This window comes from Littorina saxatilis, linkage group LG2 (assembly GCF_037325665.1).
Source record: "Littorina saxatilis isolate snail1 linkage group LG2, US_GU_Lsax_2.0, whole genome shotgun sequence".
In the NCBI taxonomy this organism is placed as follows: Eukaryota; Metazoa; Mollusca; class Gastropoda; order Littorinimorpha; family Littorinidae; genus Littorina; species Littorina saxatilis.
Window position 1 is genome coordinate 40752916 of NC_090246.1, and position 12500 is coordinate 40765415.

The window sequence follows — 12500 nt, forward strand, 5'->3', positions numbered from 1 at the left end:
TCATGTCCGAAATAGAACAATGGTGTAAGGAGTCAAACCTTCCTTCAGCGGTGACCAGCGTCCTCGTCAAAGAGGGGTTCGATTCGTTGGCGGCCCTCAAATGTGTCGAGCCGGAGGATTTGGACTCCCTGAGTGCCAACATGAAAAGGGGGCATCTTGCCCTGCTTCGGGCAGGGATTAAAACCCTGCAAGCAAAAGATGGGGGAGGCCCCATGAGCAACGACACCGCCAGAGGTGCCAGTGGTTTGGCGGAATTGTTGGGGCGACTCAACATGGACGGTTCGCCAGTGACGCCGGCAAGACCCAAAGGTGAGGGATTAAAAATCATCGATTTTGTTTCATCCTCGTTGGCTGTGGAGGAGGAGGTGTCTCTTGGCGGAGGGGTGACAATCAAATTACCCAATACAAAGCCGAAGTTAGATCGGGTGTCACCCTCCGCCTGGATTGTGGCAAATGCCAGAATCATGGCCACACTCCTGTCCCGGGATAAAGACTTTGATGTAGCGGCCTATCTACGCTACACAGAGATGGTGGGGGAGTTAGGCTGCCGTTTCACCTGGCAGTCTGTGCTCATCTTCGACGACGAATATCGACAGCGTCAGGCGGCCGACAAATTGTCCTGGGGGACCGAAGCACCACACCTGGCGACAGTTGTGCTTCGGGAGCGGGCTACGCCAACCATCAAGAAGTCTGGCGGCAACGGCGGAGCCAGTGGCGCGCACCGACAGCGACCGACAGGACCCGGGGGCAAAGAGGTGTGCCTGCAGTACAACAAGGGGTCATGCGCCTATGGTCCACGTTGTATCTACGAGCACGCGTGCAGCAGCTGCGGCAAGGACCATCCCACAACCCAGCACTCAGCGAACCCTGGCAGCCACCCCCTGATATAGGATCCAGCACAGCAAATTGTCTCTACGGCCAAGGTAGGCCCCAACCACTCTAGTCCTTATGCAGCACAGAACCCTGACAATTGTAACTTTCTCTGTGGTAGTTCTTCCATTAGCGCAAAACTTCATATTTGGCAAAATGAGCTGGTAGATGATAGCGATAAGACCTTTTTGTTGGATGGCATAGAACACGGTTTTCGCATTATTGCAAGAGGCAGTGTAGTAACACCAGTAGAACATAAGAACCACAAATCAGCGATACAGCATAAAGTAGCAGTAGAGCAGGAACTCATAGATCAGATAAATAAAGGAAACTACGTTATTGCTTCAAAGAAGCCTACCATAGTTAGTGCCTTGGCAGCTATACCAAAAAACGATAAAGAAATCAGACTCATTCACGATGGCAGCAGACCTTATGGACAAGCAATGAACGATTACTCAATACCGGAAAGTGTTAAATTTCAAACATTAAGAGATGCCTGTAACTTAGCAAAGAGCGGATATTGGTGCGCTAAAGTTGATCTTCAAGCAGCATACAGATCTGTGTGTATCCACCCAGAGAACTATCAGGTAACTGGACTCAAATGGGTTTTTGGTGATGACAAAACACATACTTATCTTTTTGACAGCAGACTGCCGTTTGGCAGTAACGTAGGTCCCGCTCATTTCCATAGGATTTCACAGGCTGTGAGACGGTGTATGATTAGACGAGGAATGAGTGGAGTAGTGGCCTATATTGATGATTTTTTGTTAGCAACAGAAACAAAAGAAGAGTGTGAAAAAATGCTTTTTACCTTGATTAGATTACTCAGAGAATTAGGATTTAACATCAGTTGGAAGAAAGTGGTGGGGCCTACCCAGCGCATCACCTTCCTGGGGGTGGACATTGACACCCAGGCCTGCACACTGTCGTTGGGCAACGACAAGATACAACAGCTACGACAGAAGCTACAGCAGTTTCAGCGGAAACAACGCGCAAGCAAGCAGCAGCTACAGAGCCTCGCAGGCTCTCTCAACTGGGCGTCATGTGTGGTTCGGGGAGGCAGATTTTTTCTCCGTCGCATACTTGACGCACAAAAACCTTTGCAGCAGCAAAAGCACAAAACTAGACTTACAAAAGCCTTTCATGAAGACTTGCAATGGTGGTTGGCTTTTCTTACAGTGTTCAATGGTACCGTGTATTTTCATCAACATGCTACGCAGCATGTGTATGTCGATGCGTGCAATATAGTCTGGGGACTCGTGGCAAGAATACACCACAATACTGCAAATCATTGAACAAATTGTAGTTTTCTCAGCAATTGCTCATAAAAGTACAAAGAATCGATTAAGAGGATGACACAAGTCACCCAGCAAGTATGAAAGGGTGAAAAAATTAATTAAATAAAAATCGTTTCGAAGGTAAACAACGCAGTGCGGGAGATAACTCCAACACGAGTTATCCGCGACCTTGGGAATATTAGCCAATCAGATTTTAGACGTATCGCTTTGCGCGGAATACTTGTCGTCTGCTTGAAGAACAACAGCATGGCGTTTGAGTTTGCAGAATGAAGGCGCCTGCTATATATTTTGCACCCACGACCTTCGAGTAAACGGTAAGATGCTTTCAGTTACATGTATACATGTTTTTAATGGGGGGGGGGGGGGGGGGGTAGACGGGAGGGGGTGAGGGGGGCGCGAAAGTGATTGCAATGAATGCCAGATCTGTATCTGTGTCAATACGTTGAAAAACCACTTCTGTCATTTGATCGACGGAAGGGAGGTGCGCATATAAATAAGTCCTAAACTGGGTGGAGATCAGATTTAAAGATCTCCATAGATCCTGCCAGAACTTGATCGTCCTGTAGATGGTTCCAGTCTACGATCGTCCTGGGAAAATAAGAGTTCCTGTGAAAGCAGCGGCTATTGTCCGCAACACTGTTTCAACACTATTTGTTGACACAAAATCTTGGAAACGCCTTGCTGTTTAGATCTGTTCGTGTTTACCTTGCTTTCGGTTTTATGTGGCCCTGACAGTCAGAAATCAAATTGAATTTTGTACATCTTCGATATGTAGGTAATTGGTAATTAACTCTTGAATCTTGATGATGTTATTGCATGTACAGAAATCGGTACGACAGTCTATTAACATTATATATGTATCATAAGAAAACACAGACATTTGAAGTGCATGCTTCATTCAATCCACGTGCGTTTTGCGTGCGGTCACTACTGGGTTCTCTCATTCGCTGCACAGAGCCGTAGACGATCATGTCACAGATCTAATGTCACCTAATATTCTAGCCATGCGTGTTGGTACGTGTGTGTGTGTGTGTGTGTGTGTGTGTGTGTGTGCGTGTCTGTGTTTGTGTGGGTGTGTGTGTGTTAGTGTGTGCGTATGTGTGTGTGCCGTGTGCGTGCCTGTGTGGGTGTGTGTAGAGAGAGAGAGAGAGAGAGAGAGAGAGAGAGAGAGAGAGAGAGAGAGAGAGAGAGAATGTATGTGTGGATGTGTGCGTTTTTATGTGTGTGTGTGGGGGGGGGGGGGGGGGTAGTTAAGTCGCATACAGCATTGCCTTTCATGTGATTTATTTCCTTGTTTGTCTGTATTTGATTCGGTTTTATCACTCTGGATACAGAGACGTTTCCTGACCCTTGCATTAGTCAAGAGAAAGCATGGATTCAAGACCACTGCCAAAACAAGGAACGTCTTCTGAAGACACGGTTCGCGAAGGTATGAGGCGAAAGGGTGAGGGGGGGGGGGGATATGCCTGCTCGCTTGTGTATTAGGTGTGTGTGTGTGTGTGTGTGTGTGTGTGTGTGTTTGTGTGTGTGTGTGTGTGTGTGTGTGTGTGTGTGTGTGTTTGATTAAGTCACAAACAAAATTGTTTTGCAGTTGATTTATTGCCCTTGTTTGTTTTCATTAGGTTATCTCATCCTGGATGCAGACTTCCCTGGACCCTCACAATCTCCCGGAATCTGTCCAGGAAAAAAGCTTGGATCCCAGACTACTGCCAACACAAGAGGAGTCTTCAGAAGAAGCGGTTCATGAAGGTAATTCACACCCATCAATGTTGGAGGCCCGTGCCCTGGTCGACTGGTCTTTATGTGCGATATGCCAAACAGAAACAGAAGAAAAATGAGTAAATCCGACACAATCAACATTTGCCAAAGCTGGCGTGCAGACTGGGTACGGTCGTGTCGTCGACAATATTTTGAAACTTGAAGCCCTTGGGGATTCGTCTGTGTTTGTTTTGAACAAGGATCTCCTTGAAAAATGTAATGATATGAAGACAACCTTTGAAGAGAAAAAAGCTGTATGGCACAGAACCTGCAGGAACAAATTTGATAACCAGAAAGTTGCTCGTGCTGAGAAGAGATACTTGAAAGAAGAAGATAATAACCAGAAAGAACTGCACAGCCCCGTCAAAACAAGGAGGACGATAGGACCTGTGTGTGACCGCGATGCGAAAAAGATGGTACTTCTGAAAAACTTGTGAACGCATGTACATTTACCATCGACCAAACAATTCGTGAATATGCAGAGATTGTGCAGGACCGATCACTCTTGGGAAAATTATGAGAGGGGGATATGCATGCCTTGGACGCCAAATATCATTCATCTTGCAAGTTGACTTTGTACAATAAATCTAAAAAAAGCCTTAGCAGAACGGGGAATTAATGACGCACACGAACAAAATGAGTTAACAGTGTTAAGTCAACTCCTTTCTTTCATTGAAGAAGAGAGAGAAAGCAAGTCCATGTCACTGTTCAAAATGTCTGAACTGTGCAAAGTGTATGACAGCCAGTTTCGTGAGCTGCACTGTTCATATAACAAAAAGGTTCATACAACAAGACTCAAAGAAAGACTTCTTCATATGGAGCCAAATCTGCAAGCTCAAAGGCAAGGGAAAGACACTGTCCTTATTTTCGATACAGACGTCAGCAGTTTGCTGAATTTTGCAAGAACATTAGATGATGACGCATTTCATCTTGCACGTGCCGCACAGATTGTCCGTAAAGATATCCTTTCCAAAGACTATTGTTTTGACGGTACTGTTAAGGCCTCAGCAGACGTTGTTCCCGAAAGTCTGCGTGCACTCACAGGTATGATAATGCATGGAAACGTGTCTGGTTCGACTTTGACGGAGATCAGCAACAAGCAGAAGTCAGTGTCGTCAGTTTCCGAAGTTCTGATGTTCAACACAAGGAAAGGAGACAAGAGAAGTAAACGACCCACATCTTCAAGGTAATTTCACTCAACGTCGAGGGAAACACCACTGTCCAGAAAGAGAAAATGTAAGTTTTACGCCCACACGGCAAAGCCATTAGGGGCATGTTACAAGGAAAAAATCCGGCTTTGAATGAAAATAAAAAAATAAAAATGCAGGGGGAGGGGTGTAGACCGCTGGCTGCCGACTGCTAGAGGAGACCTGAAATGAGCTAGGGACCGAGTTGGGTCGTCTTGGGTCAGTGCTGAAATGGTTACTTTATTGGCTGTTGGCCGAACGGACACCCGGGCTTCATATTTTTGCATGCATGTATTCGTGTTTCCAAGGCCTAAGGCTTTCGCTGTGACCCTAGGATCTTTATCGTGCGCATGCGTGCACACGGGGGGTGTTCGGACACCGAGGAGAGTCTGCACAAAGTTGACTCTGGGACACACATCTCGCGCCGAACTTGGGGGTTGAACCCACGCTGATAGTAACAACCGGTTTTAAAGCCAGCGCCTCTACCGACTGGGCAAACTCCCCACCCAATATGTTGGGGTCAAGAAGTTCCATGGAGGGCGGGGGGTATGGAGTAACACATAGTGTTTTGCTCAGAACATTCCCACCCAACCAGAGCCGCGCTAGGGGTACGCATTACCGTGGAGCTGGCAGTCAGTGCAACCAAATGTCGTCTGTGTCTACCACTCGGTGGTGACTTAATGTGGGTCTATGTAAACAGATGCCAACGCAAGCAATCTGATGCAGAGTCAGGAGGCGGTTTGGTACAAGAGAACCTTAGAGGCCACAGCCTCGGCCGTCTAAGGGATCTGTGTGTATGGAGGCACATTTGGTTTCTGAGGTTTAAGCGGAGCTGTTGCCTCTGCTCCCACGTTCCCGTGTCTCAGGAGGCGTTTTTGGTATGGAAGCAAACCTGTAGGTTGGGGCCTCTGCCTTTCAGGATGCCAGGACTACAAAATGTGTGTCTTGAGACACATTTAGCTTAAGATTCCAGAAGTGGATCTGTGCTGTGCTGGATCTGCTGCAAGCACACTAGAACCAGCTCGCAACAGTTGAGGTGAACAGATTGGTGACCAAGACCATCATCGGTATCTCTCCGAGTGATGGGTGTGGGCGGAGAAAGTCTCCCGGACTGAGGGCATTCTCCCTTCTGTAGCGGATGAGACTAGCCATCTCTTCCTTGAGAGTGTCACAACCTTCAAACACGTGTGTAAGGTGTCCAGTCTTGCCACACTGACAGACTGCCTTGTCCCAGTGCAGTAGATGCGGCTGCTGACCGTGCGCAAGCGACGCAACAGGCTCATGGGTCTCGGGGGGAGTGGGAGGTGGTGCCCTTTCCTATTGTAGGGGAGGTGTATCCATCCTCTCTCTTCACATGTTTGTGACAGAGTCTGCTCTCTTTCCTCTCTTTTTAGCTTGGCTAGTAGCAGTTTGGATTCCTGGCAGGAGAGCCGAATGTCTGTCATTGGCATGGTTGACATAGCCGCTGGCCATATATATACTGGCCTTCTTTTATACCTCAGAACAAGGCAGAAGGAAGTCATGTGCTCCTGTGGCGGCTCATGCTACAGAAGTGACATCCAGGCCTCATAAACATCGAGATAGACGGAAGTTCTGTATTGTTGTTTGCGGGAAAGTGAGGTAAGTGATATCAAGCTCATGATCACTCAAAATGCGTGTCAAGCGATTTAGTGACCTTGTTACCTTTCCAATGGATACATTGTTTACTCTGATAAGCAGATATGGATCCATCAAACATTGCTGTTTTGCGAAAGTTTGAGAATATGTCGCGTAGGCATCGTTTCTCTTTTCGCGAGTAAAACGAACAACACGCGCCCCGAAACCAAGTTTACAATTTGGTGAAAGATGTATTTCTTTCACTGTGAACTTGAGACTGCGTGCTTTTGTGTGTTTAATTGTCGCAGGGGATACTAAAAGGATGTGTTCTTGCTCTGTTTTGCACTTGCTAATTTTGTGTGCGATTTTAGGAAATGATGCTTTATTTTTTATGACGAGTATAATCGTGATGATTTAATCAAATTGTCATCCTCTCATGCCATTAGGAATACTAAAGGGCTTTCTTTTTCTTATTTTGCAAACCTGATTCTGACAGAAACTCGCAGTATATAGACTTTTAGAATTGATGCGTTTCTTTTTATGAAGAGTATAGGTTTGAAGTTCATGACCTTTTCCGATCAGTTGTGTCATCCTTTTATTCGATAGAGAATGTAAAAAGGTATATGTATGCCAATTTTGGTGCTTTGTTCAATGATATGCAGTATCCTGCCACGAGTCCCCAGACTAGTACAGCAGCAGGAGCCTTTTACAAAAGTGACTGGGTTTATACTTGTTTTGAAAAGGACATTCCCGCAGCAAAAAACCTGCACATAAATTTCAAGGAAATCATTGCAGTCGTGAAAGCAGTTGAACGCTGGTCGCACTTGTGGGCAGGAAAAAGCGTGGTTTTCCACACTGATAGTACTGTTGCTAAAGGTGTCATAAACAAAGGACGATCGACGAACACTTACGTTAATTGTCTGTTACGAAAAATGGCGTGGGAATGTGCTAAGACAAATTGTAATATTTCTGCGGTGCATGTGGCAGGATCGGTTAATATTATGGCTGACAGTATATCACGCCTCCACGAAGGGAAGTTGGACCAATTAGTGGACTTGTTATCATGGTACCACCACGGACGCAGACCCGCAATCTTTTGGGAAGATCATATGTCAAGTGCGACGCTTGCCTTTCTTGGTTGCAGGTGCGGCTACGGCTAGTCTGGGTGCGGAACTGAAGAGAGAGGTGGCAGGTTATCGCGCCCTGAACTTTGCGGACAGTACCAAAAAGACTTACCAGACTCACTTAAATTCCTACCTACAGTTCTGTGACTCTATGAACATTCTTCCGGTGCCAGCGTCAGAGCAAACTGTGGCACAGTATGCTGCGTTCCTTGCGAGGCGCATCAAACCAGCGTCGGTGAAACAGTACCTCAACATAATTCGCATTCTTCATTTGGAATGTGGCGAACAGCACCCATATAGAGACTCTTGGTATGTCAAAACCACCCTGAAGGGAATTGACAAATGCATGGGGTGTCCTCCTACGAGAAAGACGCCGATTACTCCTGAAGTGCTACTATCAATTCGCAAAGAACTAAACTTTTTGTATGCTGAAGACTGTGTGTTTTGGGCGGCTTGTTTGGTTCTTTTCTTTGGACTGTTGAGGAAGTCAAACCTCTTTCAAGACGATGGCACTTTTGACCCGACAAAACAGCTGACTAGAGACAGCTTCCTTATGACCGAACATGACTGTGTTACAATTGTGGTGACGTGGAGTAAAACGATCCAACGCAAAGAAAAAACACTAGCTATCAGATTACCTGTGTTATTGGATCATCCTCTGTGCCCCGTTACTGCGGTAACTGCAATGTTTCGGATCTTGGGCGCGGCACCCTCGAAGTCCCAAGCCTTTCCACTCAAAGGTTCCAAATTTAATAAACGCTTGCGTCTTGTTACTGCAGCTGCTGCGGGGAATTTTAGTAGTCACAGTTTTAGAAGGGGTGGCGCAACGTGGGCTATGTCTTGCGGAGTCCCGGGGGAAATTGTTAAACTCATGGGAGACTGGGCAAGCACCTGTTACTTAAGGTACTTAGACCAAATACCAAATAATATTATAGACAAGTACAGATCTCTTTTCTCCGATAAATTACCTAAACACTGATTACCGATTCTCGTCTATTGGGCAAAGGAAGGGCTTCCTTGGTTGGGAGAAGTCCACAGACAACTGTATTGTTGATGTCCGTTAAGTGATATCAAATGTATGTATGTGTCTGTTGACCTGTATGAAAAAGAGGAAAGTAAATGGCCCCCCTGGTTTTGCTCAATGTACGAGACTCGTGAACAGTCGTTATCTTTGGAATGTCTGCGAGAGAATGGAGGGAGAGTCACTGAGTACATCTCTGGGGTGAGAGTCTGTGTGTGGCCCACAAGGGCGGAGGGGGGAAGATGAGGGGAGGTGAGGGGGGGGGGGGGTGCGTCAAGGAGCGGAAGTTTAAGTGTCAGTTTAGAGGAACGATAAATTGTTTTTAAACTGAAGGTGAGGCGATGGTATTTAGGACTGGACAAGGATGGTGAGAAAGGGGGAAGGAATGGAGATAGCGGATGTGGGCGGGGCCTAGAAGTAAGGAGGGAGGGGGGAGGGTGTTGTAGTGGAGGTTTTGGCGCCAAACTTTCTGGCAAGGGAGTGCCAGAGGATACACGCGCGCTCTTGCATTAGCGGCAAAGCAGCGGCAGCAGCGGCAGCAGCATTGAAGTGCGCGCGTCGGAAATTGAACATTATTTGTCCCACCAACCAACCCCTATCCACCCCCATGGCAATTTGCTGGATTTCGTCCTATGTCGATAAAGACTTCTACTATGCCTTATCAAATGCATGATGTTTGCTTATTATCACCTGATCATATTTCCATCGTACGTTTCCGTCGTTGGACGTATGTGTATTCTTTCACTTCATTGAAAAAGGGGGGCTTATGTGTTTTCGTTAAATAACATGTTGTAATTGATTGAATTGTGTGTTGATTTGTTACCGATGTTAGTTTTAGGGTTTTTATTTTCATTGTATTACTGTAATGTTAATGTGTGTGGAGAAGTCCACAGACAACTGTATTGTTGATGTCCGTTAAGTGATATCAAATGTATGTATGTGTCTGTTGACCTGTATGAAAAAGAGGAAAGTAAATGGCCCCCCTGGTTTTGCTCAATGTACGAGACTCGTGAACAGTCGTTATCTTTGGAATGTCTGCGAGAGAATGGAGGGAGAGTCACTGAGTACATCTCTGGGGTGAGAGTCTGTGTGTGGCCCACAAGGGCGGAGGGGGGAAGATGAGGGGAGGTGAGGGGGGGGGGTGCGTCAAGGAGCGGAAGTTTAATTTTAAGCCACCAAGCTGAAATGCAATACCGAAGTCCGGGCTTCGTCGAAGATTACTTGACCAAAATTTCAACCAATTTGGTTGAAAAATGAGAGCGTGACAGTGCCGCCTCAACTTTCACGAAAAGCCGGATATGACGTCATCAAAGACATTTATCAAAAAAATGAAAAAAACGTTCGGGGATTTCATACCCAGGAACTCTCATGTCAAATTTCATAAAGATCGGTCCAGTAGTTTAGTCTGAATCGCTCTACACACACACACAGACACACGCACATACACCACGACCCTCGTCTCGATTCCCCCCTCTACGTTAAAATATTTAGTCAAAACTTGACTAAATATAAAAAGACTGACGCACGCAAACATTGCACACCCACACAAAACAGCAAAACAGCTGACGAACAATTGCTGTCTACAAAGACGACCTCAATAAAGCGTTTGATGGTTGAAGGTTTGACCTCTAATCCTGCGTTATTTCGAGGTGCGTGGTGTCATTTTCGTAAAGCCAAATCAAACAATTGTGTAGGTTGGTAAGGGCCTTTGAATTAGTCCACGATTCCCAGCATTCTTGAACCGCCACATAGATCTATAGAATCAACAACGACCACGCTGGGCCGCTTGCAAAAATGACAAGATGATTGAATAGCACCGAACTACTCCGACGCCAGTATTTCCATTTCTTCACATTCTCAAATTATCTAGACGGTTGTATAGGGTTAAACCATGCCATGCCGTTCTCCGAGCAGCAGCCATTTTGTTGTTATGTTCGTTCATAGATTGTGCTGGGAAGCTTTAAACGACTCCGACCGTTAGACCCCGTGACTTATTACGCACAGTCTAGAGACACAGTGCTTGCTGCCGCGCGAGCCGAGAAAATGTTCCCTCGTTATCTATGCTGCGCTGGCTGCAAAACCCCTCCAAGCGGAGGTGTTTCCAGACACATCGTACGCAGTGAAAGAGAGACTGACAGTGTTTGGACGCACGAAAACATGACACATCCAAACAAACATCGTCAGACACGACAGATCGCATCTCAAAAATACCCTTTACCCATCCATTCAGCTCTTCTTCTGCTTTGACGTTACATACATTCATCACTATACACTGAAGTATAATACAAGATAATAAAAAAAATATGATAAAATGACTGGAAGTGAGAAAAACAATGTTAATGATATATGCTACCGACACATTCATCAAAATATACAAGCTAATAAAAAATTAAAAAAATTACTGGTAGTGACAAAAACAACGTTAATGGTATACGCTACCGACACATCCACAACCTAGCGGTGACCTTACGGGTAAGTCGTCGAGACATACTTACTTCTCGGCATTGTTGGTTGGTTTCTGGCCGACGTGCAGTAGAAGCGACAGAATGCTTACGTGACGCCATTATTCGAATTATGATGTCTTCTCGATCTTAATTTTACATTTAGTCAAGTTTTGTCTAAATGTTTTAACATAGAGGGGGAATCGAAACGAGGGTCGTGGTGTATGTGTGTATGTGTGTCTGTGTGTGTGTGTGTGTGTGTAGAGCGATTCAGAGTAAACTACTGGACCGATCTTTATGAAATTATACATGAGAGTTTTTGGGCATGATATCCCCAGATGTTTTTTTTCTTTTTTTCGATAAATGTCTTTGATGACGTCATATCCGGCATTTTGTAAAAGTTGAGACGGCACTGTCACACCCTTATTTTTTAATAACATTGATTGAAATTTTGGCAAAGCAATCTTCGACAAAAGCCGGACTTTGGTATTGCATTTCAGCTTGGAGGCTTACCATTTAATTAATGACTATGGTCATTAAAAATCTGAAAATTGTAATTAATATAACTTTTTTATAAAACGATCCAAAATTACGTTTATCGTATTCTTCAAAATGTTCTGATTCCAAAAACATATAGATATGATATGTTTGGATTAAAAACACGTTCAGAGAGTTAACAAGTCGCGTAAGGCGAAAATACAATAGTTAGTCAAGTAGCTGTCATTTTTCAGCAAGACCGTATACTCGTAGCATCGTCAGTCCACCGCTCATGGCAAAGGCAGTGAAATTGACAAGAAGAGCGGGGTAGTAGTTGCGCTAAGAAGGATAGCACGCTTTTCTGTACCTCTCTTTGTTTTAACTTTCTGAGCGTGTTTTTAATCCAAACATATCATATCTATATGTTGTTGGAATCAGGAACCGACAAGGAATAAGATGAAAGTGTTTTTAAATTGATTTGGACAATTTAATTTTGATAATAGTTTTTATATATTTAATTTTCAGAGCTTGTTTTTAATCCGAATATAACATATTTATATGTTTTTGGAATCAGCAAATAATGGAGAATAAGATAAACGTAAATTTGGATCGTTTTAGAAATTTTTATTTTTTTTTACAATTTTCCGATTTTTAATGACCAAAGTCATTAATTAATTTTTAAGCCACCAAGCTGAAATGCAATACCGAACCCCGGGCTTCGTCGAAGA

General features: G+C 44.9%; 1 long non-coding RNA gene across 1 annotated transcript in view; it reads left to right on the forward strand.

Annotated features, from left to right (window-relative positions):
- The window catches only part of LOC138959000 (uncharacterized), a 14890-nt gene extending 6952 nt beyond the window's left edge, over window positions 1-7938 (forward strand). Inside the window, exon 2 of the long non-coding RNA XR_011453569.1 lies at window positions 7854-7938. This is a non-coding gene — a long non-coding RNA (uncharacterized lncRNA). The remainder of the gene's footprint in view (window positions 1-7853) is intronic.
- Window positions 7939-12500: the final 4562 nt, after the last annotated feature.